This window comes from Dipteris shenzhenensis, chromosome 15, assembly GCF_047967505.1.
Source record: "Dipteris shenzhenensis isolate YYH24624 ecotype China chromosome 15, Dip_SZ_1.0, whole genome shotgun sequence".
Lineage (NCBI taxonomy): Eukaryota > Viridiplantae > Streptophyta > Polypodiopsida > Gleicheniales > Dipteridaceae > Dipteris > Dipteris shenzhenensis.
The window spans coordinates 5,740,862-5,758,991 of NC_141610.1; the positions used below are offsets into that span (position 1 = coordinate 5,740,862).

At 42.1% G+C, this 18,130-nt stretch overlaps 1 protein-coding gene across 1 annotated transcript in view; it reads left to right on the top strand.

Moving 5' to 3' along the window:
* Positions 1-16,837: 16,837 nt before the first annotated feature.
* LOC147893249 (tRNA-splicing endonuclease subunit Sen2-1-like) overlaps positions 16,838-18,130 on the top strand; it is a 23,805-nt gene continuing 22,512 nt past the window's right edge. The window contains exon 1 of the mRNA XM_087386288.1: positions 16,838-16,912. The gene's annotated coding sequence lies outside the window, so the exon portion shown is untranslated. The remainder of the gene's footprint in view (positions 16,913-18,130) is intronic.

Here is an 18,130-nt window from a genome sequence, read left to right on the forward strand (position 1 = left end):
AATTCTCGATTTGTGCAACAGGTTGGATATATCCCCCAACCTGTTGCTTGATATATCCAACCTGTTGCTCAAGCAACAGGTTGGGGGATATATTCAACCTAGGTTGGGGGAATTTTTTTAATTTGTGCAATAGGTTGGATATATCCCCCAACCTGTTGCTTGATATATCCAACCTGTTGCTCAAGCAACAGGTTGGGGGATATATCCAACCTATTGCACAAATTAAAAAAATTCATTAAATTTTGGTTGTATTTTAGGGTTAAGGTTTAGGGTTTAAGATTTAAGATTTAGGGTTTAGGATTTAAGATTTAGGGTTTAGGATTTAGAGTTTAGGGTTTAAGGTTTAGGATTTATTGTTTAGGAGTTTAGGATTTAGGGTTTAGGAATTAAATGTTTAAAGTTTAGGATTTACGGTGGTTAAGATGTTTTGGTATTAATTATTTAAAGTTTAGGATGTAGGGTTTAGGTTTAATGCCTTCTCTGCTAGTTTTGATATAGAAGTTATTAAGTAATAATAAGCTCAATGATTATTTATTATGTTCATTTTGAGTTGCTAATCTACTTTTATACATAAAACATGTATTCACCCTAACAGAGGGTATGGATGTGGTGTTATATAAGAAGAATGAAGTGGTAGCATTTGGACGAATTCATAGTCTTGATCCTATGAATGTGTGTCATTTCCAACGTTGTGGTGAGAAAAGATGTGTAGTGATAATCACCAACGTTGTAAATCCTGAAGTACATTTAAAATATCCACATGGAGACTTTGAAACATTGGGAGATATCTTACAATGTGACATATTTGATATGCAAGCACACAGAACACTCTGGGACCAGAATACAACCACTTTGCCACGATATAGACGTATCCCACCGGCATTGGAGGGCAAACGTGGACTAAAAACACACTTGTGTGGAGTATTAGTACATGGATACCGAATCTTTTGTGATGTATGGATTGATAGTTTGCATGACCATGATAGTAACCAGGTTATTACATCAATCATGAAAGCAATAAGAAAGGTCAGAGATGCTCACGGATGTTTGCCTAACACATTGCGAATACAAGATGATAATTGTTGGAGAGAGAACAAGAATAAATATATATTTGCTTTATGCTCTATGCTGGTTGGTTTGAAAATATTTGAAGAAGTGGAAGTTGGCTTTCTTCTTGTCGGCCATACACATGAAGACATAGATCAAATCTTCAATGTTAGCTCTGGTGAGTTGAAGGCAATGGATGTTTTGATAATGGAGGATATGCTATTTCGAATTGGGAAAAAATTTGGAGGTTCTCGCAAGGAAGAATCAGAAGTGGCTATCTTAGAGAGGATGGTAGATTGGAGAGCATTCATAGAGCCACATTTACAAACAGGAGATGATGCCCTAATAGGACACACAAATCCACACTACTTTCGGTTTCACATGCATAACAATATTCCAGTGATGCAATGGAAGCACTACTCAGTAGATGGAGATCATTTATGGAGTGAGTCATATGCTTTATTGCAACGAATAATTCCATTGGAGGAAACTAGATTTGTTCTTGCAAAAAACAAATCACTTGACATAGATGAAATGAAAGGCTTGAAAGCCTTCATTAAACATCTTCAAAGTATGATGCAGAAATATCCTGAGCAATCAACTAAGAACTTGGAGACAATTAAATCAACTGAAGCACTTATCCAATCTTTAGAAAGATAAGAAAACTTAATGAGCATTGAATACTCTGAATCCTTTTGGCCGGAACAAGCTAGGTCACCAAGTTTTCCTTTGGATATAAATATGTTAGTAGATATGGAGGAAGCAGAGGAATGCCTTTTACCTCGAAAATATTGTGGCAGGAAGGGAGACAAACCCTTACCAGAGTTTATACCATCTAATGAGATTGAAGAGGGTCTATTTGTTGCAGTTTGGGCATCTGATCCAGGTTCAGAGTTGGATGACCAAGGTGGCCCAATTTGGGTTGCAAAGGTTGCTAAGATAGAAAGGGATGACAAGGGAACTCCTATAACATTTACAGCTTTATGGTATGAACCAAAGCCATTGAAAAATCTCCCAAGAAAATATACAATAAAACAACTCTATGAGGGATGCTTGCAAAAGAAACGTGAATGGGTTCCAAATAATGAGGGATTAACAGAGATGGAAGTCAGTAGCATTATTCATTGCTGGAAATCGAGGACACGAAGTTTTAAAAAGAAGCATGGATACAATGTTGAAAAATGTATCACAATCCCTGATCCAAGTCGTGTCCATATTAAACATCATTTGGCAAGACTCGACCCATCAAGCTCAAATACATTACATGAATCTGATGACTCTGAATGAGATTCAGATGCATAAGATAATGTTTTGTATGCTTTTTTCCATACAAATGGTGTATCTATACACCACCAATAAGATAATTTATTGTATGGTTTGTTTTTCAAAAAAAGGGTGTATCTATACACCACTTATATATTGAATTCAACAAACTCTTTTTTTTCAAAAAAATGGTGTATCTATACACCACTTATATGTTGAATTCAACAAACTCTTTTCATATGGTGTCATATTTTCACTTCATAGTGTTAAAATTGAACTTGAGTTAGGAGACTACTATTATTATTATTATAGTTATTGGATGGGGACACCATGCACGAGTTTGGGAATTATAGCTTCACTGAGCCATTTTTTTTAAAATTAGAGGTTAGCACTTGACTTTTTAGCTTAATAAGGCCATATTTGTATATAAGTGACCCATTTAGTGCTTTAAAAAACCCAATTTTTTAGCTCACTAAGTGAAGTTGAGTGGAGAGGATATGCTCCAAAAAAAAGTCCAAACCAAGAGAGAAAGTCCAAAAATTTTGAATAGTGTGTTAATGGGGGTTATCTAGTCAATGTCCTCTATCACATAATCAAAATCATCTTCTAGTAGCTTCTTGAATTCTTCATAAACTAAGGTGCCATATTTTGGATTTTTCCTATACGGTCCATACCCTTTCAATTTGGTACCTTCTTTGATTGGGAGAGTATGCATTGCTAGTTCAAGAAATACTCCTTTCATTTCTTAGAAGCCCATGCTAAGAAGTCCTGGTATGCCATTAATAGATTCTCAACTTCTATTAAGTGATTACTGACATATGCTACCTTTTCCTCCTCACCACCATCTAGAGCAAGATCCATCTTTAAAGGCTTTGAAGACTAGGGGTTCTCCTAGGTGATCTATTGCTTCTATATTTGACTCTTTGATAGATTTGTGCATTGAAATTGGCATGCTGATACATGTAAGGTTCTTAAAGTAGTTCAGTATTTACCTCATGTCTCTCTTATGAGATGTGCATGTGGTTCTTTTTGTTTCTTTAGTTCAACACTACCCTCTTTAAGAAACTTTTCAAAATTTGCCATGCTTGTCATTTCCAATTGATCATTGTCATCTTTAGTTTACTTAATCCCATATCAAATTTGCTCTATACCCTTCTATGATTGTTGTCATAAAGTAGGATTTGACACACAAATTACTTAACTATACACTAACATTAAAAGGAAGGGAAATAGGGTACATATGAAAGCAACACACGACTCAATTAGATATGAATTATATGACCAAAATGAATAGCTTAAAAATATTATCTTTAAAAATAGCATTAGCTGTGTATTCATGATTTTTGGACCTTTTTTTAGTCAATTTCTGAAATTGGATTTTACAGAAGTCTAAAAAGTTTGAATAGTGTGATAATTGTATGCCCAATGGTCTAGTTATAGTAAAATATAGCAATCTATTGTGTTAATTTGATGCTCAATGATCTAGTTATAGTAAAATATAGCATTGATCAAGTAATAACCTTCATCCACCCTTCAAGTATCTTGTGATATACATTATGATATGAGAGTGATACAAAACTTAAACCAAAGAGCCAAAATCACAAAGCATGCACACTTCCAATAATCATGATTTACCATATGCATGCATTAGAGAAAAATTGGATTCACACAAACTATATTGTGCATTTTCTAAATGTTGGTTGCCTAGCTATCAACAATTGTTAGTCACCTAAAGCATATCATTGACTTTGATACATGTTTTGATTGAGTGGGCTTGCTTGAAATGATGAATTGACTTGGATGTAGTATTTGCATTTCTACGTGACTTTAATTTTTCTAGTATTGATAACTTTCTCAAAAACCAAACAAGTATTGCATTTTTCTTTTGAAATATGTCTTCAAAGATATATATTCTACTATTCTTTCATAAATGTTCATGTCCCTCATAGTCCTTTAATTATGTGGATCATAACACATTGCAATCCTATTGTGCAAATTTGCGAGAGAGTTGGGCACACATAGTCCTTTCATTGTGTGTATCACCTTTAGAGTTGGGCACCTTGTGATCTTATTATGTGGATTTGTGCATGCTATGAAGCAATTGTAATAATAGTAAGGCCTTTAAAATATCTAAAAAAAGTAGCCTTAAGAGTGCTAGCCTTGCCATGTTGAAACTATAACATATACTTCCATACCAAATCGAAGATAAAATTGAGCCTTGAAAATGCTAAAATTTCAAGCTTTATATGCTAAAGTTACAGCATTATGATATAAATTCATTGAAAACATTTCAAGCATGTGTACATGTGTAAGAAAATAAAATCTCTCTCTCTCTCTCTCTCTCTCTCTCTCTAATCTATATATATATATATATATATATATTTGTGAAGTAGAATCTAAACCCATTCCACTACAAGATGAACTATGAATTACTACCCCGAGACAATGTGAGTGAAGTGAATATGTTCCATGAATTAGGGAATGTGAGAGATGTGAGTGTAATGGTGGAGTATCATAAGCACGTGCACATATGCATGCATGCACATGCACAAATGCACACACACACATGCACATGTGTGACAGATGTACGTACACACACACACACATGTACATGCACATGCACATGCATATTTACATACACACATGTGCACACGTGCATGTTTGCATGCATGCACACACACACGAGTCTTGAGGCTCTATATTTGGTCTTTTTGTTCATACTTTTTACTTCCTAACCCCTAGGGGTAATACCATTATAGAATTTGTTTATTTTTTACTTGGTAATCCAAGTGCATATCCACCACATGGTATGCTACTAGGGATCCCTATTTGTAGGATTTTTTTCCTACCATCAATATCATTGAACATATTTGCCTAGCACATTGCACGATGATATCATCCTCATTGTTGCCTTCCTAGTCTTCAAAGTGTTCAAATACCCCTATGATCCTAACCCTTAAGCATAATCCCTTGTCTAGACCCATGTGTATCTATGAATTTATGTATGATTTAAAGAATCATTTTTAAACATGAATATTGTCTTCATTGTGTTCAAACTTGCATCTTCTTATACAATTAGCATGTCATTAGCTTGATATTTTATGACGACATAACTATCCTTTCCATTCAACTTCATAAAGTGATTATGCAAATACTTTGATATGTAGCATGGATATGCACACCTATTACATGCATGACCTAAGCATTCACAATGTGACATGCAAAGTAGCTTGAGTATGTTCACAGAGTAAGAATTCTATACGTAGAGTGTGCATATCATCCTAGAGGCCTAGAGATAGATGTGACCTTTAATTTTAGGGTGAAAGTCAATGTGATTATGCAAATGTACTATCACTATGTGGAAAGATGATTCATGAACTATTTCTCATTTTCAAAGAATCTAATTGCAACAATAAGATGAGCTGAACACGTAATCAGCATGATATGCATGATTGTATTTTCTTAATGCAAGATATGCATCTTCTCAAAGCTTCTATCAACAAAATAACTTGAAGCATAGATTCATCCATTCATCATAGCAATTCGATGGTAACACACTGTTTGTAAGAAAACCTTACAATTGTAACAGAATTACATAAAGTTGGGACATAATAAACATCACTTGTGTGTATTCATTGCATGAAATCAACTCATATAACTCACTAGTGGACATGGGGATGACGCCCCTCATGGTAATTTGCTTTACCATGTGTTCCTATTGGCTAGGCTCCTTTGTGAGTTTAATAGAAAGAGCATACACTCCACACACATGATAAGTAAACATGCTACATATATGGACAAACTCTTGAGAAGCATTGATTGGACATGGAGATGAGATCCCTCATGGAACCTTGCCCTACCATGTGTGTCTCATAAGAACAGAGGCATGTTCAAGAGGTTCCCATCAATAAGAAGGAATGATACATATAGATATGAAAATTGGGTCATCATGGATGTTGTAAGTAGGTTCACTAATAAATACAATGCATCAAGGAGATAAGCCTCATCCTTTTGTCTCATCATAACTTCTCTGTGAGAATAGAATATAAAGATTTTTTAGAGATTTCCAAGGAAAGAGCTCCTAGATTTATCATTAGACATTTCCAAAAAATGAAAAAAATAACATGAAAGGGAGGGGGGGGGAGAGAGAGAGAGAGAGATCTTGCATCATCATAATTGAGCCTGCTGACCCCCACTATGGGCCCCATATTAGGGTTACCAACCCTTCATAAAGAGGATTTCCCAATCACTCACCCTAGTTATAACCACATAGCACCCTTGAAAAATAATAAATCTACCTTTTGTAACATACAATTTGCGCTATTGGCATTTTATAATACAACAATGATAGAAATGGGCACATTTCTCATCTAAAGAGAATGGGTGTGAAGTATCTTTCAAGATTGTGTATTGTATATATAACATTGTGCAGTCTTCCCTTCGGCTCCTGCGAGCTCCCTCCCTCCCCGTCGCTCCCCGTCTACCTCCCCCTCGCCGTCTGCACAGCCCCTCCCCCTCCTTCCGCTAGCTGCTGCCGCGTAGCCAGCCACCCCCTCTCCTCCACACTCCTCCTTCTCTCCGCCACGCTCCCCTCCCCCGCTCCTCACAACCCCTCTGCTCATCGCTCCCCACCCTCTCTGCTCCACGCCCCCACCCTCCCACTCACCCGCTCTGCTCCACGCTACCCACTCCCTTTCTGCTCCACTCTCCTCACCCACCCGCCTCACCCGCCTGCTCCACGCTCCCCACCCCTTCCACTCCTCGCTTCCCCACCCACCCGCTTCACCCGCCCGCTCCTCGCCCCCACCCTCGCCGCTCAGCCCACCTCACTCCCTCTCCACTCACCTCACCCGACGTCCTTTCCACTCACCTCACCCTACCCTCGCCTCACCTCACCTCCCCTCACCTCACCTCACTTCACTTCACTTTTTTTTTTTTCACCTCCCTTTCCACTCACCTCACCCTACCCTCGCCTCACCTCACCTCCCCTCACCTCACCTCACCTCACCTCACTTCACCTACCCTCTCCGCTCGCGCTTCACTTCCCATTCCTCCTCATTCATCTTCCTTTCCTTCCCCACCTTGGGAGTTCGCAGTTAGTCAAGCGATATGGCGGCTACGTGCCTGGAACCGGTGGCCTAGACGGACCCCCCCTCCATCAGCCTATCGCATCACTTTGACAGAGCACCAGGTCTCCTTGGTGAAGCAGGCCGCCACGGACTTCTCCCAAACATCAGTTTATGGGAGGGTCATTGGCTACTCCCCTTCACTAGCAAACATCAGGGACTGGTTGCAGTCCACCCTCTACCTCGAGGACAGTCACATTGAGGAGGTTGCACTCATGGGACGTGGCATTTTCTGGCTTAAGCTCTCCTCAGCACAGGCTGCGAGCGACATGGTCAGACAATCCCCTACCTCTATGGGTGGGAAGATCATTCTCGTGGTCCCTTGGTACAGGGGCTTCAGTGTAGCGGACTTCGACGCCCGCTTTTGTATTCCTCGACACCCAGTTACCCTTGTCTTCCCAGGTCTCGCAACCGAGCTTCGCCCGATCATCAAGGACCTGGGGGCGCACTTTGGTTGGCCTATGCAGGACACCTACATTGATGCGGTGGCACCCCAAGGGGTGCCACGTGTCAAAGTGGTAGTCCTTGATTCGCAGAGCATCCCCTCGGAGTTCGAGATAGAGACAGACACAGGTGTGGTGACGCAACGCATTCTGGTCACTGGTCGCCCAAACCAGTGTCTGAGATGCCACGACTTCGGGCACCAGGCTCGCTCATGTCCTCGCTTCACGGGTACGGAACCTCAGAAGACCCCCAGTCAGGCAGTTCAAGATACTCCGCTTTAATCAGCGACATCCCCTCCCGAAGGGGAAGGCTGGACGGAAGTCAAACAAAAACGGAAGGGCAACAAAGCAGGCTCCAAAAAACCTTCCCAGCCACAGCAAGAGCCCCCTCAGATGATCCGTACCCATCAGCAGCCCGGTAAGGGGAAGGAGAAGGGTAAGGAGAAGGTCAGCCAGCCTCCCGCTCAGCCCTCATCCCGCCCTCCCCCCTCCTCCTCGATTCTTCGACCCCCACCCCCTCCAGGTTCCCCCCCCACACCAGTGGTTTCCGCGCCTCTCTCTTCCTCGAGCATGATACAGAAGGAATCCCCCCCCCTCCTCCACCTGCACCACCTGCAGCCCCGAAGCCAGCACAGACCTCATCCTCGTCCATCCCTCCGGGCCCGACGACGGGGAGAGGCTCTTCCCCACAGGTGGCCAGCTCCCCTCCCTCCGGTTTAGACTCCTCATCTTCATCCCCAAGCCCAAGGGCTGCTCCTAGAGCTCTTCCATTGGAGTTCTACCGAGCAGGTCCTTGGGACTACTTGGATGCAGCGGGTATTGGCTCCTTTCCCACATGCCTAGACATCAGCATCTTCTTCCTCCACAAGGGGGCGGAGGGTAAGGTGTCCATTCTGGCTCCGCACGATGGTCCTAGCTATTCCTTCACTATCTCCAATGAAGGGAGTGAGCAATGGACGAATGAAAATGTTTGGGAGATGATACGAGACCAGACCCAGGAGCAGGTGCAGGACTGGATTGGTAGCAGAGCAGTGGAGCTTCTTCAGTAGCAGTGGCAGGAGGGTGATGTTCGTCTGCGTTGGCACCACAGCACCAAACGTTTTCGACTCCTGGTCATTATTAGGCCACCGCTGGAGTGGGCCTACGCAGATGGGCTTCATCCCTGGAGGACTTCAGAGGTTGCGGGCTTCTACGGCATCTCCCTGGCAGAGGCGTCGAGCTGGTTAGAGAGAGCTTACCACCACGGGATGAAGGGCCTTTCCCCTCTGCTGAAGGTTTTAGAGGATGGGTCCGATGATCCGACATCCCCTTCGAAACCTTCACAGAAGCGCCTCCGCCTCCACATAGGACATCCCCCGACCACTTCGACCTCGACCGCAAGCAGACACAGCTGTTTGTGGCCCACCTTCCCTCCTCATGAGTTTACGCATTATCTCTTGGAACGTTAACGGTTTCCACTCATCAGGCACCCGTGGCCCCAGGAAGATGGTGCTCAGACAGGAGCTCTAGCCAGCCTTGGTGGGAAAGGTAGATGTGCTCCTACTACAGGAACACAAGCTTTCGGCGTCACAGACCAATATTTGTGGGAAGGTCCTCACAGGACGCTCCCACACTTACTGGGAACCTTCGATTGGCGAGCAGGGGAGAAGCGGGGGTGTCTGCACCTCCATCGACGCTTCTCTACTTCAGCATGCGTTTGGTTTTGGCACTTTGATCCCAGGACGTGCGCTTTGGGTGGGCCTGCATATTGAGGGATCCCGCATCGGTATCCTCAATATCTACGCACCGACTGATCTCAGACGTAGATCCGTTTTTTGGAGATCCTTGACAGACCTGTTGCCAGAGATGGACTCTTGGATTGTAGGAGGGGACTTCAACAACCTTGAGACCTTAGAGGACCAGCAGGGAAGGGGCCCAGAGTTCCTCGGTATAGCTCAGGCAGAGCAGGCAGATTGGGACTCCTTCCTCTTTGCAGTGGGAGGTCGGGACAGCTGGAGGGAGCCAACCTTTCGTAGATGGCCTGAGAGTCTAGACTTCTCTTGGGGCTACAGGAGGGAGGGAGGCAGACTCCTAGAGCGGCTGGACCGTTTTTATGTTAGTGATTGGGCACTTGGCAGAGGAGGAGAGTCAGGAGTGGTTCCAGGGACGACACTTTCAGACCATGCCCCAGTCATCCTAGTCCTAGACTCGGCTTCTCAGTCCTCACCTCCACGCTCATGCCGGATCCCAGATTCCATCTACACCAGAGCAGCGGTTCACAGCAGGATAGTGGACCTTTGGGAGCAGGAGTGGGACCCCACCAGGGATTTGGCAGCACAGGTAGCTCAGGCGCTTGCTGAGTCTAGCTGCATTTGCCAGCAGGAGGTGATTCAGGTCAGACAGCGGTGTTGGGCACGGGAGAGGGGTCTCAGACGTGATCTCGCCTCGATTCAGAGGATGCAACAGTCCTCTCCTGGCTCTGAGGAGCTCAGACAGCAGGAGGTTCGAGCCCGAGCCATGCTAGAGGAGATTACCTAGCGTCGATCAGAGTTTTCATTTCATGCTTCCAAGTCCTTCTGGGCTAGGAAAGGCGACAGGATGTGCAGCGAGTTTTTTAGGACTCATGGACAGAGGTCAGCAGGGGAGCAGAGTTTTTTAGGACTCATGGACAGAGGTCGGCGTGCTCTTGGGGCTCTCCAGCGTGGGCTACCCACACAGGCACATAGGTGGTATGCCCAGGGGATATCCTTGGTCTTTCTTCGCACCTTCTGGAAGACTCTTTGGGCCAGTTGGCGTCCGAGGAAGATATCCTATTTCCTTTGGATGGTGGCACACAAGGGGCTTTTAGTTGGTAGCTAGCTGAGAGAGATGGGGCAGGAGGGGCATTGTCAGATGTGTCTTCAGGAGGAGGAGTCCCTGAAGCATTGCCTTTGGAGCTACTCACATGCGTAGACGGTTTGGAAGGGAATCATGGGGATCTTAGCTAGGGCTACACCCGAGCTAGGACCGATCACTTGGGGAGCTGTTTGTTGGTGCAGCACTGAGCTGGGACATCACTTGGCCTATGAGTTCTCTAGACAGGATCCCGTCTTTTTCATCATGCAGGCCACTTGGGCATACATGGACAGCTTCCCATGGCATTTGATAGAGACAGATGCAGGAGCGACGCCTCGGCACCCAGTTTGGGAGATCATAGGGAGCATCACAGGATGGCATATCTGGACTTCCAGATGCGCGCAGACTGTAGGAGCTCAGACTTCTTCTACCACCCAGACCCTCGCAGATATCTGGAGCACGATCATTCACATGCTCAAGGGTCAGTGGGATCAAATTCAGGGAGAATCTCGGGCAGGGAAGGAAAAGAGACGACGTTTCCTTCGTGACTGGGACCACCGGGAGCTATTCTTCCAGCACTCCACTCAGAGTCTTCAGTGGCATTACACCCCTCCACCGTGGCTGTTTGTCCACTCTCCGATGATTATGCCCTAGGAGGCTTGTATTTAGCTTTTTGACTTCTCGGGCTGAATCCGTTTTGTGATTACAGCCCGCTGGCCTTCAGGCCTTCTTGTACTCTCGCTTTCAAGTAATATAACTAGCACTACTTTTTGCACAAAAAATATATATATATATAACATTGTAGCTCATGTTTTTGCAATTGTGAACTTTGTAGAGATCAAAGACTTGTGGAGATTATGCGCTCTCTCTTCCATCATCTCCTGTCTAACACCTTGACTTGATTCTCTCGACATGGTATTAGAGCTTCGAAGATTTGCTTAACCCCTCCATAATTGAGGATTGTTTGCTATTTTTCAAGCCGTAATTTTTTAATGAGTGCTTCCAGCCACAGTGAATCTTCTAGGTCTCATTTTTTATAAGATTGTGGTGTCTTTAGCTACTTTAATAGAGTGTTGTAGCTCAAGCTCTGCTAGTTTGGAGCCATGAGTCCTTATCAATTTGGGAGAGTAGTTCTCTATGTCAATTTCTATCAACAACCTCTCTTTTTTAATGAGGATCCAACCTAGATTGGCTTCTCTACAGGTGATAAAGAGATGGCACACCCTCTCAGATGTTTCCTTCTTCTCTGACTTAGAATTTGGGCTAATGAGCATGGTGGTCCAAGTGACTTATTTTTTCAGGGCCCATAGAGGACCATTCAATTGCCACATAGGGCTAGCACATAGGCTAGCCCTAACTGCTTGAGGTGGCTGTAGCATGGGCTTTAAGACTTAAGGACCTTCAAGACCAAAGTCCTAAGGCCAAGGCATAGCGTTAGATGCATATTTTTAGCACCCACATACATAGTAATATGTTCCCCCCACCATGATGCAAATTGCATCATTGATAGAGGGGGGCCAAGCCATGTCGAGAAGTGAGAGGTGACCTAGATGAGTATGTAGCACCTTTTGTGGCATGAAACATATCGATAGCAATAATAGATATGCCAATGGTGGAAATATATGTAGCATGCGCTCGAGAAAATTCTCACAACAGGATGGTGTAAGCATGGTGACATTGCACTCGAGCCAATTCTAGTGCAATGACCAAAGAAAACTCACTTTTTGGCCAAAAATCCTCCCAACAACGGTAGAAGACAGACTCAAAGAAGACAATATAGAATACAATGGTGATGCACGTGAAAACATAATGGGCATTTCATGGCACATTTTTATATTGAAACAGTTGCTATAGAGGCATCACCTCATGGATTCTAGACATGCCATCTCTGGTGGCAACAATCATGGGTGACGAAACATAAATAGACACATGTGTTAGCAATAGTGCACAATCACCTACATTGGCACCCACGTAATGTAAGAATGACATCATTATCACAACAACGTGCCATATGCCACATCATTTCATTGCACTACACAATCATTATGACATATTGAAATAGAATGGTAGCCATAATACATACCAACACATAATACTTAGGTGGAAATCCACATTTCTGGGTGAGAAACATGCATTGGCATGTTAGAATCACATAGAAAGTGCATTGATGGTGTAGAAAAGACCAAGGGATGTCCAGGAGGGTAAGTATCCTCAAAAATTGCAAATTTTGAGCTCGATTTCCAAGTAACTCGAGCTCAAAATTCTTGAAAAAAGATTTTACTCATGAAAGTAGGTTGGGTAGGCCACCTTTAGAGCAAGTAGAAGACTAGACACCATCAACAAAGTACAAAAACTCAAGAAAGAAAATAGACAATAATATATCACAAAAAATAGAGTATAGCGAGATTATGGCTTCGTAAATGGATTTTTGGGTAGCACGTAATTACCTAACGATTCAAATCCACTTATCATCACATACCTTGTTCGTCTTGGGCATTCATTGATCGCTCCCTATATTTCATAGTGGCGGGTATTTATTCATTCATTCATTCATTCAGTGTGCTCACTCCCTATACTCTAGAGTCCCATTGTTGAACTTAAGTCCTACCATTTGCTGAATTTTTTATAAAGGGAAAAAAAGTATGAGTAAAAATATAAATATGAGACATGACAGCAGGTCCATTAGGACCCAACCCCCCTAGAAATGTCGAGGGTGGTGCTTCATTACTAACTTGCTATTGTGCAAGGTTGTGTGCCTTTTGAGAATTGAAACCCAATAAATACATGTATAAGATAGGCTCAGAAGATCTCATAATTCATACTTGGTTGCAACCTATTTAATATTGTGACATGGTCTATAACCATATGAATTGGCATCCTTCAATCTTGTATTCAACTTGGCTATCTCTGCTGTGCTGATTCTAAATCTTCCCTCGCATCAAAAACATGCATGAAAAGAGAGGAATGTTATAAGAATTTAGATTGAAGTGAGGATATCCACAGTAAGGAAAGCAATTAAGAATATTTATATGGTAATATATAATATAATTATTATAACCACTACTGTAGGCAGAGAGGCGGTACTCTTCCTTCCCCAAAGAGTTATAATCCGAGGGAGCAGTGCCTTTCCCTTGCATCGAGATTGAGAGCATCGAGTAGCATCGCTACTATTAAATCTTGTGAATGGATAAGATATTAACATATTACCTTAATTTGTATTGCAAGTCAGAAATTAATATCTTGCACATGGCCTGGATCTCGTCACTTGATATTGTAGAATTTGGTAGTTTCGGATGTATCATATACCTGAAATAATGCAAATCATGATTTTCATTAAATTAAAGGAGAAAACTATAGATCATGTAGAAGCAAAGACCCATCTAACATGAAACCACAGACCCTTCGTTAACAAATATAACACACCTAGAGCCACCCTATCGCAAACAAAGCTCCATCCATTCCTAGACAAAAACATGACTCGAACAACTCACGTAACACTATATGACCCAATCAATGATAAAAGAAGCAAAGAGCTACACTACAGAAAACAAAGCAAACTACTTAACTCCAGATACACAATCATACCACCACTTAGATCTGAACCATCTCAATATCATCCGATCAAAAGCACAAGGAGATAGTCACTGTCAATATACATATTTAGTCGTGAAGAAAAGCTCTCAACTACTCAAGTCCCAATGTACATCTGTTTCGGGAGACACGTTAAATGGACCATGTCATAATAAGATAAAAGAAAGTCCAACGCCAAACACCAGTACTAAGTAAAAGGTTCCACGTTTCCAGGCCAGTGCCAAAGCATGAACGTCTGTTGCATCTCTCATTCTAACACCATGCAAAATGTACAAATAAAAAGCAAACACATAGATTGCAAACACGTAACAAGCTGGTTGCCAACTAATTCTTCTCTTGGTGTTTTCTTGCATGACTAGATTGTTGAATCATACGGTTGGTTTTTTCAAGCATTAATAGAAAGTTTTCTCAAGAAAAAAAAAGGTTCCTTGCATAGCAAAGCCACCAACCTCTTAATATGTTAGGTGTAAGCCAACAATGAGGTAGCTCTTATGAAAGAGTTATGATTGACTAAGTCTGCACAGGGCCAAGATAATGAGCTCACCCTTATTTAGGGCATTGCAAAAAACTATGCCACTTCCCGTCCAAGTCATTGCAAACTCATCATGGCTAGTTTAAAGGACACATTCACATCAGACTTTCCACTCTCAATAAATGTTGAGTCCTAATAAACTCATAAAGGCCAAGTCATGGACTTACTGCTACTGAATCCAATTAAAGTCCCTAATGTAAGATGAAATGTATTGCATTTGAAGGGAAGAGTATAGTAAAAACAAGATGTAGTATCTTCATTGGGCCTGCCTAGATAGGGTATCACATGTATTGTTTTGTTGCCTTCTTTTTTTTATTTTCTATGACGGTATCGTTGTCTAAATCAGAGAGTGGTCCAACCAAGTAGTTTGTCCCATGCTTTGGAGGATGTGTGTTGTGGTTGGTTCATATTTGGTCAATATTTGGTCCATATTGGTCTCGGTGTTGTAATTAGTTTTTCCATGTTGTAGGTTCTCATTACTTCTTGTATTTTTTCTTTTTTTTGGATTCAGTGCTGTAGTCAATGTTGAAGTTTCCTGCAATATATGTTTTTGTTTTAGATGGTGTCATGTCGAATATGTTTTTTATTGTTCTTGTGAAAGTTTGTGTTTTGGCTTTTGGCAATTTGTATATGTTAATAATAATTATTTGTTGGTTCTCTGTTGTTAGTTTTCGTGATGGATTGATATGTTGGTCCCATCTGGTAGTGGGGTCAAAATTTTTGTGCTTTGCATAGGTGGTTTGGGAAATCCAAAGCAGCATTGGTTCTTTTTTTTGCATGTTCACCTATGCCTATGCGTTTCCAAATCTTGGTTATTGTGTCTAATTTTAGTATTGTCAGTTGTGATGTAGTTGCCAATAAATTTCACGATGCAAGTATTGTCGGAAACATTGAAGGTAAGCGTTGCTTTTATCCAAATCAAGCCATGGTCATGTTGGTTGCCTCTGTTTTGGAATTTAGTGGCAAAAAAGAAGTCCTCCACGCCACCCAAAATACTGTCATCTTGTCACAGCAATGTTTTCAAGGCTTTGAGTCTGTGCACATAATATTGGGCTGTTGTTATAGGATCCGATCTGATGAGGTCTTGCACAGTGTGCTGGTCAAGGTGTGCATTTTGGCTACTACCAGGTCCTCTTAATGTATGGAGGCATGCAAGTAATGACTCCCATCTTTTTTCTGCTGCAGAAAATGTGATGGAGAATGTTGGTGGGCCAAGTTGTTGCACCATTGCAAATACATTGCGCTTTAGTCATTGTTTGTAGTCTGCTGATGTTCGCAAGCAGACAAAGTCCCGAAAGTCAATTTTTGATTGCAGAAGTTGTTCAATGTTGGTGTTTGAAGCTATTGTCCTTGCTACAAGAGTTGCTCCTTGTAATTGGCCTTTCCTCATGTGCGACCAAGTTGATGACAGTACTTGATGCACTAAAATTTTTATTGTTTTGAAGAACAAATTCTCTATACAACATGCGGACCTTTGATCTTCATTCGGAAGTTCCCATTTCACTATGTCTTGGTAACTGGTTAGGACTGCAAGGTTCTATGCACAACCATGACCATAAAATAAGGTTGGGAATGCCAACTCTTCGCATTGTTTATCTTTGAAAAGACCGAGGAGTGAAAACCCTTCTAACGGTGCAATGGTTATTGGGTTTTTCTCAAAGTCAACGACCTGTTGGCTTGTATACAAGCCATAAACTAATGTGTTTGTGTTAAGATCATCCGGTATCTCGTATTGTTCTAATGCTCCTGTTGTTTGATGTGGCTCTTGTTTGTCTCTAAGAAGTCCGCGCATATGTTGAAGCCATTCGTGGTTTATCATCATGTTGTTCTCGATATACAAAGGTGTTTCTAGCATTTCTAAAAGGGCATGCAGTGTCAACGTGGGTCGGACCAAACCACTGATGTAGCTATGATTGTATTGCATTCATCTTTTAATCTGCCACCATAACAGTTGCATTGTTGCTGATAAATCATGGAAGTAGTTGCTATGCTATGTCCAAGTTTGCAAAGACATTGATTACACTGCCATGGAGCCCAAGCCATCCTTCATATGTTAATTGCCTGATCTGCATGAAGGGAATTCTTATAGAAATAAGGTGCTCTTTGACTTTATTAAGGGAAGATGTGTTTTCTCGAGGTCTAGACATTCGCATGTTTGATTTGGAGAACCTCGATTTTTTGTTGGCGCGAATTCGGTCATGGCACAATGGCCTTGTCAATACGTATGAAATAATTTTGTAAACCTTGTTGCAATTGCCGCTCTGTCGTGCTTGATGTTTTGTTGTGTGCTTTCATAAAGCTTGGCTACAGCAGTTGCTGGCAAATGCAAATCTTGTTGTGAGAGTTCTATCAAGTGTGCCTCGTCGTCTCTTGTCCAGATATTGTATGTCCTTTTCTTCTTTTTAGAGAGGAGTGGTCAAATAGTTGCGGGGCAACTTGTTTCATCTATCAATACCATGTTCCTTTCCCATGTTTGTACCAGCGATTGACCGTCATATACAATGATAGAGAAGGGATCATGGAAGATGTTGTGGAGTATTTCAAGGAAATGGTAAAGCAGGGATTCATGTGTCGGACAATCTTGGATCGCTTGTAACAAGCCAAAGGCTGGTGTAATAGCCTTCCCTACTATTTCTCCTTTGCATGTACCCAAGGAAGGCAACGCAGTGCGAGGAACTTTGTATTTGCCAATGTTGCTTTGGAGTACATCAAGGATCATCTGGTAATTGTACGAAGGCGAGAATTACATGAGCAAGTGTATAATCGACTAACTTCTGAATGTCCCATAATCTGAAGCGTGGTTTGCATGACAATTATGCATGGCACTGCATGCAATGCTCAAAGGCCACGTGTAAGGCAACCCATTGAACCCACCATTTCTGCAAAAGGCCAAGTAGGAGAAGCCACATGTTAAGAGAACTTGGAAGACTTCACGCCACGCGGCCCACCAACATCTTGATGCTTCTGGAAGACGAAATAGAAAAAACCATGTGGCACGAGACACAAAAATTCACCAAAATTAAATTTTGCTTTTGCCCACGTCGTCTTTCATTACTAAAGCTTCCCCATGGCAAGCCAAAAAAGAAAGACATGAATCAAGAGTCCCTTTCTAAATAGGAGAGCAAAATCAAGGTCAAAAACTCACAATGGCCTCTCTTACAACACCAAACTTGTACAATTCTCTCCTTGGCAAAAGAATCTTCAAAGCAACTAGACCATGATAGCTTCATAGGTATGACTTATGAGTTGAATTTTCTCATAGATTGTTTTGACCAAAAGTTAGCAAAACATAGGCCTATATCCGTACGATCATC